The sequence below is a fragment of the Cherax quadricarinatus genome, chromosome 73 (assembly GCF_038502225.1).
Source record: "Cherax quadricarinatus isolate ZL_2023a chromosome 73, ASM3850222v1, whole genome shotgun sequence".
Taxonomy (NCBI): domain Eukaryota; kingdom Metazoa; phylum Arthropoda; class Malacostraca; order Decapoda; family Parastacidae; genus Cherax; species Cherax quadricarinatus.
This window is the reverse complement of record NC_091364.1, coordinates 5,719,354-5,736,853: the sequence shown is the minus strand read 5'-3', so window position 1 is coordinate 5,736,853 and position 17,500 is coordinate 5,719,354. Positions and strand designations below refer to the sequence as shown.

At 42.3% G+C, this 17,500-nt stretch overlaps 1 protein-coding gene across 2 annotated transcripts in view; it reads right to left on the bottom strand.

Moving 5' to 3' along the window:
• Positions 1–17,500, bottom strand: part of LOC128701183 (uncharacterized) — a 277,363-nt gene that overhangs the window by 119,007 nt on the left and 140,856 nt on the right. The gene's annotated exons all lie outside the window — the stretch shown is intronic.

The window sequence follows — 17,500 nt, the reverse complement described above, 5'->3', positions numbered from 1 at the left end:
AAACATAGGTGTAATATTTTTTTAAACTGCGAAATTTCTGGTGAGACGTATGGAGAAGATTCCTTATATCTGCTGTCCAGGTTCAATTATCAATAAGTACTCGTGTATTAGGTGACTGTTATGGGTCGCTTCCCTGACTCTTAGAGATGTACCAGCAAGTCTCCTTAAATCTTATCCTCATCATCCATCAGTAAATAGGTACCCGGGGGTTAGTTAGGTGCCCGAAGTGTCCAGCATGTTAGTGGCTTTCTTTTATGCTTAACAATATTTTATTACATTAAAACTACATTTTTATACTTCACAAAGAAATAAAATGCTTGTGTGTTTGTTTTTGTTTTGTGAGGCATCCTGGGCACGGTGAGCAAATCTCCTGACACCTGCTTTATTTCATCTAGCAGTAAGTAGGTACCTGGGTGTTAGTCGACCTGACGACCTTGACGGAGAATTGAGTTAAGGAAGACATGATTACCACGTATGCAAATTTTTAGAGGAATTGATAAAACAAATACAAGTAACTTGTTTGAATTGCAAAGAATCAAGAGAAATGGACTCACGTGGAAGTTAGAGATACAGACAAGTTGTAGAGATGTTAGGAAGTAATTGTTTAGACATAGGATGGCAGAAAAGTGGAATAGTTTATACAAGGAAGAGATGAAGGCAATTATAATTAGGTTTCGAGAGTATAAGTTGTTAGAGACATTTGTCCAAAAATCAGTAATGATATCTAAAGGTCCTTAAGAGATGGGGAACAAAGGTCGAGCCTCGACCCTCGTAAACACAATTCAACCAATACAAAATGGAACAAACAATTGAAAAAATGTAATTACTTACATGCTCCTTGAAAATCGATTAATATTTTGACACAGACAGGCAGCCATACAGGAAATAAACATGCATGTGAACAAAAGACACGCACTAACATAGAAACACACGCACGTACCTAGAAACACACATACACACACACGAGAGAGAGAGAGAGATAAATAGTACGAGACAGGATAATGCAGCGGAAATCATGGTTAAAGGACACAGAAGAACATGTTGACATCTTTGTCAAGAACTCTTGTGTACCTACGACCAAGAGAGGAAGTCATAAATGAGGCAAAAATGCATTTCTAGTTTACCTGGAGTTTACCTGGAGAGAGTTCCGGGGGTCAACGCCCCCGCGGCCCGGTCTGTGACCAGGCCTCCTTAGGTCAGTGTCCCAGGACGCGACCCACAACAGTCGACTAACACCCAAGTACCCATTTTACTGATGGGGAACATAGACAACAGGTGGAAAGAAACACGTCCAATGTTTCTACCTCTGTACTGCGTACAAGGTGTGTAGAGGGAGTGGAAAGAGAGAGAGAGTGAAAGAGGGAGATGGAGGGAGTGAATAAAAGAAGGATGCATTACCTGGAGAGAGTTCCTGGAGAGAGTTCCGGGGGTAAACGCCCCCGCGGCCCGGTCTGTGACCAGGCCTCATGAAGGAAGGGACAGTAAGAAGACGAACAGAAGGAAGGAAGAAATAGTTCAAGAAATAAACAATAGTTTAAGACTCGCATAGTAGGAAAAAATAAATCCGAAAAGTAACTGCTAGACAATCACAGAAAAATAAAAAAAAAATAGTGATAGAGAAGGTATGGTAGGCAGACAGTCTGTATTGAACAAACATATTGGTAGAGAAAATTTCACTCTAAATAGAGCTCTGTCACCTCAATAAGAGGAAAAGTCTATATGACAGATACAGAAAGAGTTCAAGGAGAAATGAAATGGAAGTACATAAGAGGTATGTGGATGTAGGTAGGTGAGGTAGGTAGGTGAGGAATGTAGGTGAGGAATGTAGGTGAGGAATGTAGGTGATGAATGTAGGTGTGTGAGTGTAGGTGTGTGTGTGTGTAGGTACTCACCTAGTTGAGGTTGCAGGGGTCGAGTCCAAGCTCCTGGCCCCGCCTCTTCACTGGTCGCTACTAGGTCACTCTCCCTGAACCGTGAGCTTTATCATACCTCTGCTTAAAGCTATGTATGGATCCTGCCTCCACTACATCGCTTCCCAAACTATTCCACTTGCTGACTACTCTGTGGCTGAAGAAATACTTCCTAACATCCCTGTGATTCATCCGTGTCTTCAGCTTCCAACTGTGTCCCCTTGTTGCTGTGTCCCATCTCTGGAACATCCTGTCTTTGTCTACCTTGTCAATTCCTCTCAGTATTTTGTATGTCGTTATCATGTCCCCCCCGTCTCTCCTGTCCTCCAGTGTTGTCAGGTTGATTTCCCTTAACCTCTCCTCGTAGGACATACCTCTTAGCTCTGGGACTAGTCTTGTTGCAAACCTTTGCACTTTCTCTAGTTTCTGTACGTGCTTGACTAGGTGTGGGTTCCAAACTGGTGCCGCATACTCCAATATGGGCCTAACATACACGGTGTACAGGGTCCTGAACGATTCCTTATTGAGATGTCGGAATGCTGTTCTGAGGTTTGCTAGGCGCCCATATGCTGCAGCAGTTATTTGGTTGATGTGCGCTTCAGGAGATGTGCCTGGTGTTATACTCACCCCAAGGTCTTTTTCCTTGAGTGAGGTTTGTAGTCTCTGGCCCCTTAGACTGTACTCCGTCTGCGGTCTTCTTTGCTCTTCCCCAATCTTCATGACTTTGCACTTGGTGGGGTTGAACTCCAGGAGCCAATTGCTAGACCAGGTCTGTAGCCTGTCCAGATCCCTTTGTAGTTCTGCCTGGTCTTCGATCGAATGAATTCTTCTCATCAACTTCACGTCATCTGCAAACAGGGACACTTCGGAGTCTATTCCTTCCGTCATGTCGTTCACAAATACCAGAAACAGCACTGGTCCTAGGACTGACCCCTGTGGGACCCCGCTGGTCACAGGTGCCCACTCTGACACCTCGCCACGTACCATGACTCGCTGCTGTCTTCCTGACAAGTATTCCCTGATCCATTGTAGTGCCTTCCCTGTTATCCCTGCTTGGTCCTCCAGTTTTTGCACTAATCTCTTGTGTAGAAATGTGTCAAATGCCTTCTTGCAGTCCAAGAAAATGCAATCCACCCATCCCTCTCTCTCTTGTCTTACTGTGTGTGTGTAGGTGTGCAAGTGTAGGTGTGTGAGTGTAGGTGTGTGTGTGTGTGTGTGTGTGTGTGTGTGTGTATGTGCATGTATGTGTGTGTGTGTGTGTGTGTGTGTGTGTGTGTGTGTGTGTGTGTGTAGGTGTGCAGGTGTTGGTGTGTGAGTGTAGGTGTGTTAGTGTATGTGTGTGTGTGTGTATGTGTAGGTGTGCAAGTGTTGGTGAGTGTAGGTGTGTGTGTGTAGGTGTGCAGGTGTAGGTGTGTGTGTGTAGGTGTGTGAGTGTAGGTGTGAGGATGTAGGTGTATGGGAGTAGGTGTGCGGGTGTAGGTTTGCGGGTGTCAGTGAGTGGCTGTAGGTGTGCAGGTGTAGGTGTGCCGATGCAAGTGTCGCCTTCACTGGAAGTTAAATTCCCCCCGTGCAATAATTTTCACAAAAAGTCCCACATGCTCCTTGATTCTGTTCAGTAGTATTGTTATTGTGAATTTAGGCAGCACTGTCTTAATATCGTCTATGGTTCCTATTGTCTTCTTCAGTGAGAATTTCTGCATGTGTTCAGTGCATGATGTGTGGGTTCTTGTTCGTATGAATAACACATGTGTTGTCAAGGTTGTTTGCATGTCGATTTGTGTTTGAGAACCCAAACATGACAATTCTGTGTTGCTTCCAGAATATATAATTCAACATATCTCCGCAGTGCATCTTGCAACCATCTGTTATTGTGTTGTTTTCTTAATTTGGTTCTTGAAGATCACTATAACTATAATGCTGCTCTTTTAGAAATCTCGAGTGACTTTCGTAGGTATTATTGTAGTGGGAAGACTATCGTGTTGTCGGCTCTTCGTAAGCATACTGCGTTGTGGAGAATGTTATGTAAACTCACGTCAACATTCAGCGATAAGTTAGTGTTGGAACTGTACGTTCAGGAAGTTGGTGATGTTGCACTTATTACTGAAGAATTAATAGCTGTATATTCTGTATGATAAACACACAAATACACAAACACACACACACAGACACACACACACACACACACACACACACACACACACACACACACACACATGCACATACACATACACAGACCAATATAAAGTGCACATTATCATTTCCCATTTTCCCCACCTGGAGTGGTGATTCACTGCCGTCTTACCTGTCGTCACATATTTTATGATCACATTTATGCTCCCACCCAAGAAGATCATTATTATTGGCCATTTCGTTTGAATAGTGTGTGCGTGTGTGTGCGTGTGCGTGCGTGCGTCCGTGTGTGGTGTGTACTCACTTATATGTGTTTGTAAGGGGTCGATCCATAGTTCCTGGCCCAGGCTCTACTAAGTCAACTCTCTCGCTGCTCCATGAGCTTTATCGCACTTCTTCTTAAAGCTATGTATGGATCCTGCCTCCACTGTTTCACTCTCCTGATTGTTCCACTTCCTGATAACTCGAAGACTGAAGAAATGCTTCCTAACATCCCGATGATTCATCTGAGTTTTCAACTTTCAGTACTCACCTAATTGTGGTTGCAGGTGTCGAGACTCAGCTCCTGGCCCCGCCTCTTCAATGATCGCTACTAGGTCCTCTGTGTGTGTGTACTCACCTAATTGTAGTTGCAGGAGTCGAAACTCAGCTCCTGGCCCCGCCTCTTCACTGAACGCTACTAGGTCCTCTCTTTCCCTGCCCCATGAGCTTTATCATACCTCGTCTTAAAGCTATGTATGGTTCCTGCCTCCACTACATCGCTCGCCAGACTGTTCCACTTCCTGACCACTCTATGACTGAAGAACTACATCCTAACATCCTTGTGACTCATCTGAGTCTTCAACTTCCAAGAATGACCCCTTGTTTCTGTGTCCCCTCTCTGGAACATCTTGTCTCTGTCCACCTTGTCTATTCCACGCAGTATTCTGTATGTCGTTATCATGTCTCCCCTATCCCTCCTGTCCTCCAGTGTCGTCAGGCCGATTTCCCTCCACTTTTCTTCATAGGACATTCCCCTTAGCTCTGGAACTAACCTTGTCGCAAATCTTTGCACTTTCTCTAATTTCTTAACGTGTTTGACCCGGTGCGGGTTCCAAACTGGTGCTGCATACTCCAGTATGGGCCTAACGTACACGGTGTACAGTGTCTTGAAAGATTCCTTACTTAGGTATCGGAATGCTAATCTCAGGTTTGCCAGGCGCCCATATGCTGCAGCAGTTATCTGGTTGATGTGTGCTTCCAGAGACGTGTTCGGTGTTATACTCACGCCAAGATCTGTCTCCTTGAGCGAGGTTTGCAGTCCTTGGCCACCTAGCCTATACTCTGCGGTCTTCTTTGCCCTTCTCCGATCTTCATGACTTTGCATTTGGCAGGGTTGAATTCTAGAAGCTGGTTGCTGGACCACTTGTCCAGCCTGCCCAGGTCTCTTTAAAGGCCTGCCTGATCCTCATCTTATTTAATTCTCCTAATGAACTTCACATCATCTGCGAACAGGGACATCTCTGAGTTTATCCCTTCCATCATATCATTCACATATACCAAAAATACCACTGGACCTAGGACCGACCCCTGTCGGACCCCTCTGGTCACAGGTGCCCACTGTGATACCTCATCATGTACCATGACTCGTTGTTGCCTCCCTGTCAGGTATTCTCTGATCCATTGAAGTGCCCTTCCCGCTATACGCACCTGATCCTTTAGTTTCTGAACTAATCTCTTGTGAGGAACTGTATCGAAGGCCTTCTTGCAGTCCCAGAAGATACAATCAACCCACCCCTCTCTCTCGTCTCTTACTTCTGTTACTTTATCATAAAACTCCAGAAGGTTTGTGACACAGGATTTGCCTTCCATAAAACCGTGCTGGTTGTCATTTATACTTTTGTTCCGTTCCAGGTGCTCCACCACTCTTCTGATAATCTTCTCCATGACTTTGCATACTATACACGCCAGTTACACTGGTCTGTAGTTTAGCGCCTCTTTTCTGTCTCCTTTTTTAAAAATGGGAACTACATTTGCCGTCTTCCATACCTTAGGTAGTTGTCCAGTTTCAAGGGATGTGTTGAAGATTGTGGTTAATGTGACACACAGTATTTCTGCTCCCTCTCTAAGGACCCGCGGGGAGATGTTATCCTGTCCCATTGCCTTTGAGGTATCAAGGTCACTTAGCAGCTTCTTCACCTCCTCCTCAGTTGTGTGTATGTCATCCAGCACTTGTTAGTGTATTCCCTGTTGGTGTCCCCCTCTATCCTGTCTTCCCAGAGTCCTTCCTGTCTCCACTGTGTGTGTGTGTGTGTGTGTGTGTATACTCACCTACTTGTGGTTGCGGGGGTCGAGTCACAGCTCCTGGCCCTGCTTCTTCAACTGGCCGCTACCCAGTCACTCTTCCCGCTCTGTGAGCTTTATGATACCTCTTCTTAAAGCTATGTATGGATCCTGCCTCCACTACATCACTATCCAGACTATTCCACTTCCTGTGACTGAAGAAATACTTCCTAACATCCCTGTGGTTCATCTGAGTCTTCAAATTCCAACTGTGACCCCTTGTTGCTGTGTCCCATCTCTGGAACATCCTCTGTCCACCTTGTCTATACCTCTCAGTATTTTATATGTTGTTATCATATCAACCCTATTTCTCTTGTCTTCCAGTGTCGTCAGGTCGATTTCCCTTAACCTCTCCTCGTAGAACATGCCCTTTAGCTCCGGGATTAGTCTTGTTGCAAACCTTTGCACTTTCTCTAGTTTCCTTACATGCTTGGCTAGGTGAGGGATCGAAACTGGCGCTGCATATTCCAATATGGGCCTAACGTACACAGTGTACAGGGTCCTGAGTGACTCCTTATTTAGATGTCGGAATGCTCTTCTGAGGTTTGCCAAGCGCCCGTATGCTGCAGCAGTTATTTGGTTGATGTTCGCCTTAGGAGATGTGCCCGGTGTTATACACACACCAAGATCCTTTTCCTTGAGTGAGGTTTGTAGGCTCTGGCCCCCTAGATTATACTCTGTCTGTGGTCTTCTTTGCCCTTCCCCAATCTTCATGGCTTTGCACTTGGTGGGGCTGAACTCCAGGAGCCAGTTTCTGCACAAGGCCTGCAGTCTGTCCAGATCCCTCTGTAGTTCTGCCTGGTCCTCGTCCAATTGAATTCTTCTCATCAACTTGTGTGTGTGTGCGTGTGTGTGTGCATTCTTTTATAAATAAACTTAGAGAATATAGAACCATTGCATGGTTTAACCCCTCCCCTCACCCCTTCCCCTTCCTCTTCCTCTTCCCCTGCCCCTTCCCCTTAACCCTCCCCTTCCCTTTACCCTTACCCTTCCTCCGACATTCCATCATTCCATGATATAGTGGCGTATATAGGTAAAAAAAAAAAAGGCTTTGGTGTCCCTAACACCTACGAAATAAAAGCCCTTTATTATGTGTTCACCTGGAGTTAGTGGAGTTTTGTGACTCACAGTTGTGCCACCTTCTTGTGTTCACCTGGAGTTAGTGGAGTGTTGTGACTCGCAGTTGTGCCACCTTCTTGTGTTCACCTGGAGTTAGTGGAGTATTGTGACCCGCAGTTGTGCCACCTTCTTGTGTTCACCTGGAGTTAGTGGAGTATTGTGACCCGCAGTTGTGCCACCTTCTTGTGTTCACCTGGAGTTAGTGGAGTGTTGTGACTCGCAGTTGTGCCACCTTCTTGTGTTCACCTGGAGTTAGTGGAGCTATTAAACCATAGGGAGGCTGCTAATCTAAATAATCATTGTTATTATAATACCATATTATTATTGTTATTATTATTATTATTATTATTATTATTATTATGTTACTGGAAAGAAAATAGTATAGGAATTGGAACTATTAAGAATTGCACTGAAGCCAAGAATATTGTCACTGTAAGCTTAATATTGAATTAAGTAGCAAGTTAGATGTTGAGAGAGCAGTGGCAGCTGTGAAACCATCTATTACTCAAGGGTCAAACTTTTCCTAGTCAAAAACGTCTGGAGAAGAAAATGGAATTGCTTCGTGTAAAAGCTGTAAAAATCAAGTATAATAAAGCTTGTTTCTGTTATAACCCAGAGACAAGACAAGAGGTAAAGAACAAGGCAAGAGGAAAGACCATCTCAAAATGATATGATGCTGCCAGACGGCCGCCAGGTTTGTGATATTTATAAAGACCTTATATAAAAATAGGACTGTGTGAGGCAGATGGCGACGAAACATTTGAACAAAATCAAAGTTAAGGCATTAAAATTTCATCTTCTCACACTAATATAATATGAAGTAATCTGATTTATATTGTTTGTCTTGTCACCGGCATTTTGGGAAGTGACTCTGCTGTTACTCTCGCTCTCTTCAGTACACTAGTGACACTAACTGTTCCCTTTCACACTGATTTACAGAAGAGTTTGTCTTATTTACACTATAACTCTCTTTTATTTCATATAAGGTATTTGAGCTATTTCATATGATGGTATTATTTCAGAATCCTTCTTGAAGCTTCACACACGCCGTATTACACACAATTTTAATATAGAACTTCTGCTTATTTTCCGTATATGACTTCTCTCAGTTTATTTTCAAATGCTTTACGCTTCAGAGTTCACCTGTTTTCACCTGACCTTGGATGTTTCCGCACCTTTACCTCCTTGAAGCTATTTTCTGGCTGTTACCTTTGTTTCCCTCGCTTCCAGCTTGTCACTTTGTCAAGAAGGAAGAAATTATTTCTAGCTATCGTTTATAATGTGTTGCTTTGTTGTGGCTTTTATCCTCCAAGCATAAGCTAATTTATCAAGCATACCTAACTTACCAAGCATACACTAACCTGCCAAGTATACGCTAACTTGCAGAGCACACGCTCACTTGTCACGCATACGCTAATTTGCCAAGCATACGCTGGCTTACCAAGCATACACCGGCCTACCACGTATTCGCTAAATTACCAAGCATACACTGGCTTTCTAACTTATCTGACTTACCAAGCAAACACTTGGTAAGTAAAACAAAAATATTTCTCTCTTTCGTTAGAGAAATTTGTTGGGTAATATTTTTTCTGTCTGTCAGTCACATTATCAAGGAACTATATAGTTCCTTGAAAATGTGAGAAGTCAGGGAAGCGCTTGGAATTTCACTATTCTACTATTCTTTCACAGTGGTTGTTTTGCATATTCTGAAATCACCTGTTTACTGTGATTTTATTGCATATATATATATATATATATATATATATATATATATATATATATATATATATATATATATATATATATATATATATATATATATATATATATATATATATATATATATATATATATATATATATATATCCTTCTTTACTGTACAAAATTGTATCATCCGTTGAACATACAAGATCTAAGGTTATTTGTTGAACTTGTACCATCTGAGGTCATCTGTTAATCTTGCAACATCTGAGGTCAGGAGTTAGACAAGTTTTATTTAACTGACATATTTGGACTGCCCATTTTCTTCTCTTATTCGAAGCTTACCACGACTAAACTGATCTCCGGTGACATAAACAGATAGATAGATAGACAGACAGATCGATCGATAGACAGATAAATCGACAGGTAGATCGAGTTCATGGGAAACGCAGACAGCAGAAGAGTTCACAGTGGGACTATCTGCTTGGAACTATCTATCAGAGTCTATCTTGGTTAATGATAGCCTACTATCATCTACATAGCCGAGGCAAGAATAGTAAAGCAGAGGGCTCTGTCCCTATCCTCCACTTCCTCCGGCCACTCCACCATGAAACACGGTGAAAATTTACTATATCATATTAATAAAAACTACACGAAATTTATATAGACAGGGAAAGATAACTAAAAATGAATAAAGATATTGATATGAGCAGTGACACACTAAGAGAGACAAATATGCGGACTTAAAAAGATATTACAAATTATAGATAACCTCTTGAAGAGGGTATAAGACGAAAGCGAAATATTTCTCAAAGTAAAAATGTGGAATAAAAGGTGAAGAAGAGAATATACGTCTGTTAGACACTTCCCTCAGAGAAGAAACATTCCATCAACTCCTGCTTTCTGTTTCTAAATTGTTTCTTCCTTTTACTTTATGCTGGTGTTGTCTCAGCATCACCTCAGTAGCCTCAGCATCGCATCAGTAGCCTCAGCATCGCATCAGTAGCCTCAGCATCGCATCAGTAGCCTCAGCATCGCATCAGCAGCCTCAGCATCGCCTCAGTAGCCTCAGCATTGTCTCAGCATCGCCTCAGCAGACATCAGTGGAAACTTTGAACGATGATAAAGGGATTGAATCTCTAAAGTTCCCAGAATGATCGATACTGAATGAGGAACCAAACTGGGAGTGTGCGGGAAGGGAGAATGTAAGGGAGAGAGAGAGAGAGAGAGAGAGAGAGAGAGTAGGGGTTGCAAGATCCTGTACGAGGCACAAGTACGCTCACACCTTGAGTATGCTCCACTTTCTTGGTTTGCCTGCCCCCCCTCTCATCTGCGACTGCTTGACAGAGTAGAGAACAGAGCAAGACGTCTCATCTCTCGCCTGGACCCATCCTGGATAGATCTGTCATTTCAGCAGAGCCTTCAACATAGGAGGGATGTGGGTGGCCTTACTGTTATGTACAAGGCCAATATTGTCAAAATACCACACTTGGATCCACTTCGAGGACAGCGTGAAACAAGCTTTTATGCCACAAGACGGGCAGAAAGCAGCAACTTCACTCTGGCTGTACCCTTCTCCAGAACATCACTCCATCTGAGATCATACATACCCAGGATGACTAGAGTATGGAACACATTCGTACAGCATAATGATGTCAACGAGATAAAGTCAGTTGATAAAATGAAAATGCTGGCCCACAGATGGCTCCAACTTCATCCTGTTTCCTACTTGTATGTCTCATAACAATAAAAATGCTTTCAAATGAGCTGATGTAGGTAACAGCTCTTAGCTTGCCAATAAAGTTAGGAATCCTTAACCTGTAAATAGCTGTCAATAAAGCTAGGGATCCTTAACCTTGTCAAACCCTGTGTAAAAAAAAAAAAAAAAAAAAAAAAAAGAGAGAGAGAGAGAGAGAGAGAGAGAGAGAGAGAGAGAGAGAGAGAGAGAGAGAGAGAGAGAGAGAGAGAGAGAGAGAGAGAGAGAGAGAGAGAGAGAGAGAGAGAAAGAATGAGAATAAGGGAGAGAGGGATAAAAAAAAGGAATAAATGAAGAAGGGAAGAAGTGTTTTCATATAAAAAGTATCAGGTTTATTAGGAGTGTGTTGTTAAGTAGGAACAATAAATCAGAGGCTGCCACAGGGATATATTCTCTTCTTCAAGGCTCAGAATTCTCCCCACTTCTATTTCTCATTCTTATATCCGACAAAGATAAGCACCGCGACATCCTTGGCTCATGACACCAGAACCTCTGTGAGAGTGTTGTCCCCCGAAGACAGCGAATGTTCAAGCGGAAATTTATCGTTTCACAATGGGCCTCAGATAACAATATTAGCTCAGTGAAGACAAGTTTCATCTGCTCCGCTATAGAACAATGAAGGAAATAATTACTGTAACGGAGTACAGGAGAAACTCATGTCATTTAATAGAGCAAAAATTCCATGTGCAAAGCTTGGGAGTGATGATGCCAGATCTCACACTCACGGATCACAATAATGTTGTTATTGCTACCACAAGGCTGGATAAATAGAATTTTCAAGAAATTCTTGGTCAGTGATGATACTCTTGACGTCATTTGTTCTCTCGAAACTAGAATATTGATATATTCTATTAAGGCTCAGCATATACGGGACCTTCAAAGATTTCATGACAATAGAGCTGGGATTACTATTGCTTTGGATTTAGCATTTCTCAGGGTAGCAGGGACTGTGGAGGAAAGATGATACAGGATAGTAATTAGGGAGGGAGGGAGGGTAGTAGGAAGAGAGGATGCTGGATAGAAGGGAGTGAGATAGTAATTAGGGAGGGAGGGAGGGTAGTAGGAAGAGAGGATGATGGATAGAAGGGAGTGAGATAGTAATTAGGGAGGGAGGGAGAGTAGTAGGAAGAGAGGATGGTGGACAGAAGGGAGTGAGGAAGAGGAAAAGAGAATGATAAAAAAATGTACAGAACAAATGATCGTCAAAGAAAAAGTGAAATGTTTTCACCCTCGTCCCAGATATTGTTTTAGAGACCTATGCCAATTTTTAATAGTTTTTAAGCGGGTGTCAAGATTTTTCATTCCTATGACTGTGTATAGGGTTCTCCAATGTCTTAAAAATTTATGTTTTTTACTCCAAAACCTACATTGGTGTAACAGAAGCCAGGCGCGTAAGGGGCTAAGTTCAACACTGAATGGTTACTGAGCAGCCAAGGTGTGCTCTGATTGGTTCCTGCCAATCATGGTGTGTGTTCATTAGTTCCTGGGCAATCATGATGTGTGCTCATTAGTTCCTGGGCAATCATGGTGTTCTGACTGGTTCCTGGGCAATCATGGTGTGTGTTCATTAGTTCCTGGGCAATCATGATGTGTGTTCATTAGTTCCTGGGCAATCATGGTGTGTGTTCATTAGTTCCTGGGCAATCATGATGTGTGTTCATTAGTTCCTGGGCAATCATGATGTGTTCATTAGTTCCTGGGCAATCATGATGTGTGTTCATTAGTTCATAAGAACATAAGAACATAAGAAAGGAGGAACACTGCAGGAGGCCTGCTGGCCCATACTAGGCAGGTCCTTTACAATTCATCCCACTAACAAAACATTTGCCCAACCCAATTTTCAATGCCACCCAAGAAATAAGCTCTGATGTGAAAGTCCCACTCAAATCCAACCCCTCCCACTCATGTACTTATCCAACCTAGATTTGAAACTACCCAAAGTCCCAGCCTCAATAACCCAACTAGGTAGACTGTTCCACTCATCAACTACCCTATTTCCAAACCAATACTTTCCTATGTCCTTTCTAAATCTAAACTTATCTAATTTAAATCCATTACTGCGCGTTCTCTCTTGGAGAGACATCCTCAAGACCTTATTAATATCCCCTTTATTAATACCTATCTTCCACTTATACACTTCGATCAGGTCTCCCCTCATTCTTCGTCTAACAAGTGAATGTAACTTAAGAGTCTTCAATCTTTCTTCATAAGGAAGATTTCTGATGCTATGTATTAATTTAGTCATCCTACGCTGAATGTTTTCTAACGAATTTATGTCCATTTTGTAATACGGAGACCAGAACTGAGCTGCATAATCAAGGTGAGGCCTTACTAATGATGTATAAAGCTGCAGTATGACCTCTGGACTTCTGTTGCTTACACTTCTTGATATAAATCCCAGTAATCTATTTGCCTTATTACGTACGCTTAGGCATTGCTGTCTTGGTTTAAGGTTGCTGCTCACCATAACCCCCAAGTCCTTTTCGCAATCTGTATGGCTAAGTTCTACATCATTTAATTTATAAGTACTAGGGTTATGGGCACTCCCAAGCTTCAGAACCTTGCATTTATCTACATTGAACTGCATCTGCCACTTTTCTGACCAAGAATAGAGTTTGTTTAAATCCTCCTGAAGTTCCCTAACATCTACGTTTGAATCAATTATCCTACCTATCTTTGTGTCATCGGCGAATTTGCTCATATCACTAGTAATTCCCTCATCAAGATCATTGATATATATTATAAACAACAACGGGCCCAAGACTGATCCCTGTGGAACGCCACTTGTTACAGATCCCCACTCGGATTTAACCCCATTTATGGACACTCTCTGCTTCCTGTCAGTGAGCCATGACTCGATCCACGAGAGCACTTTTCCCCCAATGCCATGAGCTGCCACTTTCTTTAACAGTCTATGGTGCGGAACTCTATCAAAAGCCTTACTAAAATCTAAGTAAATAATATCAAATTCTTTATTGTGGTCAACAGCCTCAAAAGCTTTACTGAAGAAAGTTAATAAATTAGTTAGACAAGACCGGCCTCTTGTGAATCCATGCTGAGTATCATTAATCAAGCTATGCTTATCGAGATGGCTTCTTATAATCTCAGCTATAATTGACTCTAGTAATTTGCCTACAATTGAGGTCAGGCTTATTGGGCGGTAATTTGACGGTAACGACTTGTCCCCTGTTTTAAAAATAGGAGTTACATTAGCCATCTTCCACATATCAGACACTACACCTGTTTGAAGAGATAAATTAAAAATATTAGTTAATGGTTCACAGAGTTCCATTTTGCATTCCTTAAGAACTCTTGAAAAAACCTCATCAGGACCCGGCGACTTATTTTGCTTCAGTCTGTCTATCTGCCTCACAACCATCTCACTAGTGACTGTGATGTTACATAATTTATCTTCTTCTAGCCCACTGTAAAAATTAATTACTGGAATATTGTTAGTGTCTTCCTGTGTAAAAACTGAGAGAAAATAATTATTTAAAATCAAGCACATTTCATTCTCATTGTCAGTAAGGTGCCCATAGTTATTTTTAAGGGGACCTATCTTATCTCTAACTTTTGTTCTATAGACCTGGAAAAAACTTTTTGGGTTAGTTTTAGAATCCCTAGCAACTTTAATTTCATAGTCCCTTTTAGCTTTTCTTATCCCCTTTTTAATGTCCCTCTTAATGTCAATATACTGATTCATAAGATGACCCTCACCTCTTTTGATACGCCTATAAATTCCTTTCTTATGCCCTAGTAGATATTTGAGCCTATTATTCATCCATTTTGGGTCATTTCTATTTGATCTAATTTCTTTATATGGGATAAACGCTCTTTGAGCAGCATGTATAGTGTTCAGAAAACTGTCATATTGATAGCTCTCTTCGTTACCCCAGTCAACAGATGATAAGTGTTCTCTAAGCCCATCGTAATCTGCTAAGCGAAAATCTGGGACTGTTACTGAGTTATCGCTACTATCGTACTTCCATTCAATGCTAAATGTAATTGATTTGTGGTCGCTAGCACCCAGTTCCTCTGAAATTTCTAAATTATTAACAAGGGATTCATTGTTTGCCATAACTAAGTCAAGCAGGTTATTTCCCCTTGTAGGTTCTGTCACAAACTGCTTCAAAAAACAATCCTGAAATACTTCTAAGAAGTCGTACGATTCTAAATTCCCAGTCAAGAAATTCCAATCAACATGACTAAAGTTAAAGTCTCCTAGAATTACTACATTATCGTGCCTTGTGGCCTTAACAATTTCCTCCCATAGTAGTTTCCCTTGGTCCCTATCTAAGTTAGGGGGACGGTATATCACTCCTAAAATCAGTTTTTCATGCCCCTCTGAAAATTCTATCCAAACAGACTCTGTATGTGTTACTTCAGACTTAATACCCGTTTTTATGCAACAGTTCAAGCGATCTCGGACATACAATGCCACCCCACCCCCCCTCCCAATACTTCTATCTTCTTGGAACAATTTAAAACCCTGAATATGACATTCTGCAGGCATGTCCCGACTTTTTGAATTAAACCACGTCTCAGTTAAGGCAAATACATCAATGTTACCTACACTAGCAACTAATCTCAACTCGTCCATCTTATTCCTAGCACTACGGCAATTAGCATAATAAACATTGAAAGACTCTCCTTTCTCTTTACCCTTCCTGCTCATTTCTATTTTTCTACTAAACCTATTACTGTCCTTATCACCCAAGGTCCCTGGCTTTTCAATATCTATCTCGTTCTTATTATTACTAGTTCCCCTAGAACTCGTAATATTACTACACTGGGACTTCACTGTTTTCCTGCCAAAACCCATACCACTAACTATTCCTAGTTTAAAGTCCTAACTGCTCCCTCCACTGCAGTTGCCAGTGCTCCCACCCCACACCTAGATAAGTGAACCCCATCCCTAGCATACATGTCATTTCTGCCATAGAAGAGGTCCCAGTTGTCAATGAATGTTACCGCATTTTCCTTACAGTATTTGTCCAGCCAGCAATTGACACCAATTGCCCTGGACAACCATTCACTTCCAACTCCCCTCCTTGGCAAAATACCACATATGAGAGGGTTCCCACCCTTACTTCTAATTATTTCTATTGCTGACCTATACCTGCTAATCAGGTCCTCACTCCTACGTCTGCCAACATCGTTGCCTCCAGCACTGAGACAGATAATAGGATTGCTCCCATTACCTCTCATGATGTCATCCAGACGGCTAACAATATCCTCCATCCCAGCCCCAGGAAAGCAAACTCTCTGTCTCCTACTCCTGTCCTTCAAGCAGAACGCCCTATCCATATACCTAACTTGGCTATCCCCAACAACAACAATATTCTTACCTTCCTTAATGTCTTTCGTCGTGTCGTTCCCAGTAGTCAACTCACATTCGTCCGGTAGCACTGAGAATGTATTGGATGTTTCCACAACAGTTTCCACGGCAGTCTCTTTCCTCTTCATCGTTTCTACCTTTCCATTCGTCTTCTTGATCGTCAACTTCTTTCCCTGCTGTCCAGCCACTGACCAGTTTCCCTTCTTGACCTGAGGACTCAACACAGGAGGATTACTACGAATCTTCTTGTTTTCCTCGGTCAATCGCCGAATTTCCAAATTCGCCAACCTCAATTCTTCCTTAAGCTGTTGGTAAAGTTGCTCGATGGAGGGCATCTTGCTTCAATTCTAGAGAGCGCGCAAACAGGTCTTCACAGAGCCAAGTACACGTCAACACTGCGCAAATGCCAACTCAATCAGGAGCTACTGCGCAGCACGTCCGCACGGCCCAGTTCCTGGGCAATCATGATGTGTGTTCATTAGTTCCTGGGCAATCATGATGTGTGTTCATTAGTTCCTGGGCAATCATGATGTGTGTTCATTAGTTCCTGGGCAATCATGATGTGTTCATTAGTTCCTGGGCAATCATGGTGTGTGTTCATTAGTTCCTGGGCAATCATGATGTGTGTTCATTAGTTCCTGGGCAATCATGATGTGTGTTCATTAGTTCCTGGGCAATCATGATGTGTGTTCATTAGTTCCTGGGCAATCATGGTGTGTGTTCATTAGTTCCTGGGCAATCATGGTGTTCTGATTGGTTCCTGGGCAATCATGGTGTGTTCATTAGTTCCTGGGCAATCATGATGTGTGCAAATTAGTTCCTGGGCAATCATGGTGTTCTGATTGGTTCCTGGGCAATCATGGTGTGTGTTCATTAGTTCCTGGGCAATCATGGTGTTCTGATTGGTTCCAGGGCAATCATGATGTGTGTTCATTAGTTCCTGGGCAATCATGATGTGTGTTCATTAGTTCCTGGGCAATCATGGCGTGTGCTGATTGGTTCTTGGGCAATTATGGTGTGCTCTGATGGGTTCCTGTCAATCATGGCGTGTGTGTTGGCTGGTTCCGAGTAATCATGGTGCATGCTAATTGGCTTCTGGACAATCATGGTGTGCGCTGATTGGTCCCTGGGCAATCAGGGTATGTGTTAATTCCTGGCAATCATGGTCTTCTGATTAATTCTGGCAATCATGGTTTTATCTTACTCTTTATCCAGTTCATTTAC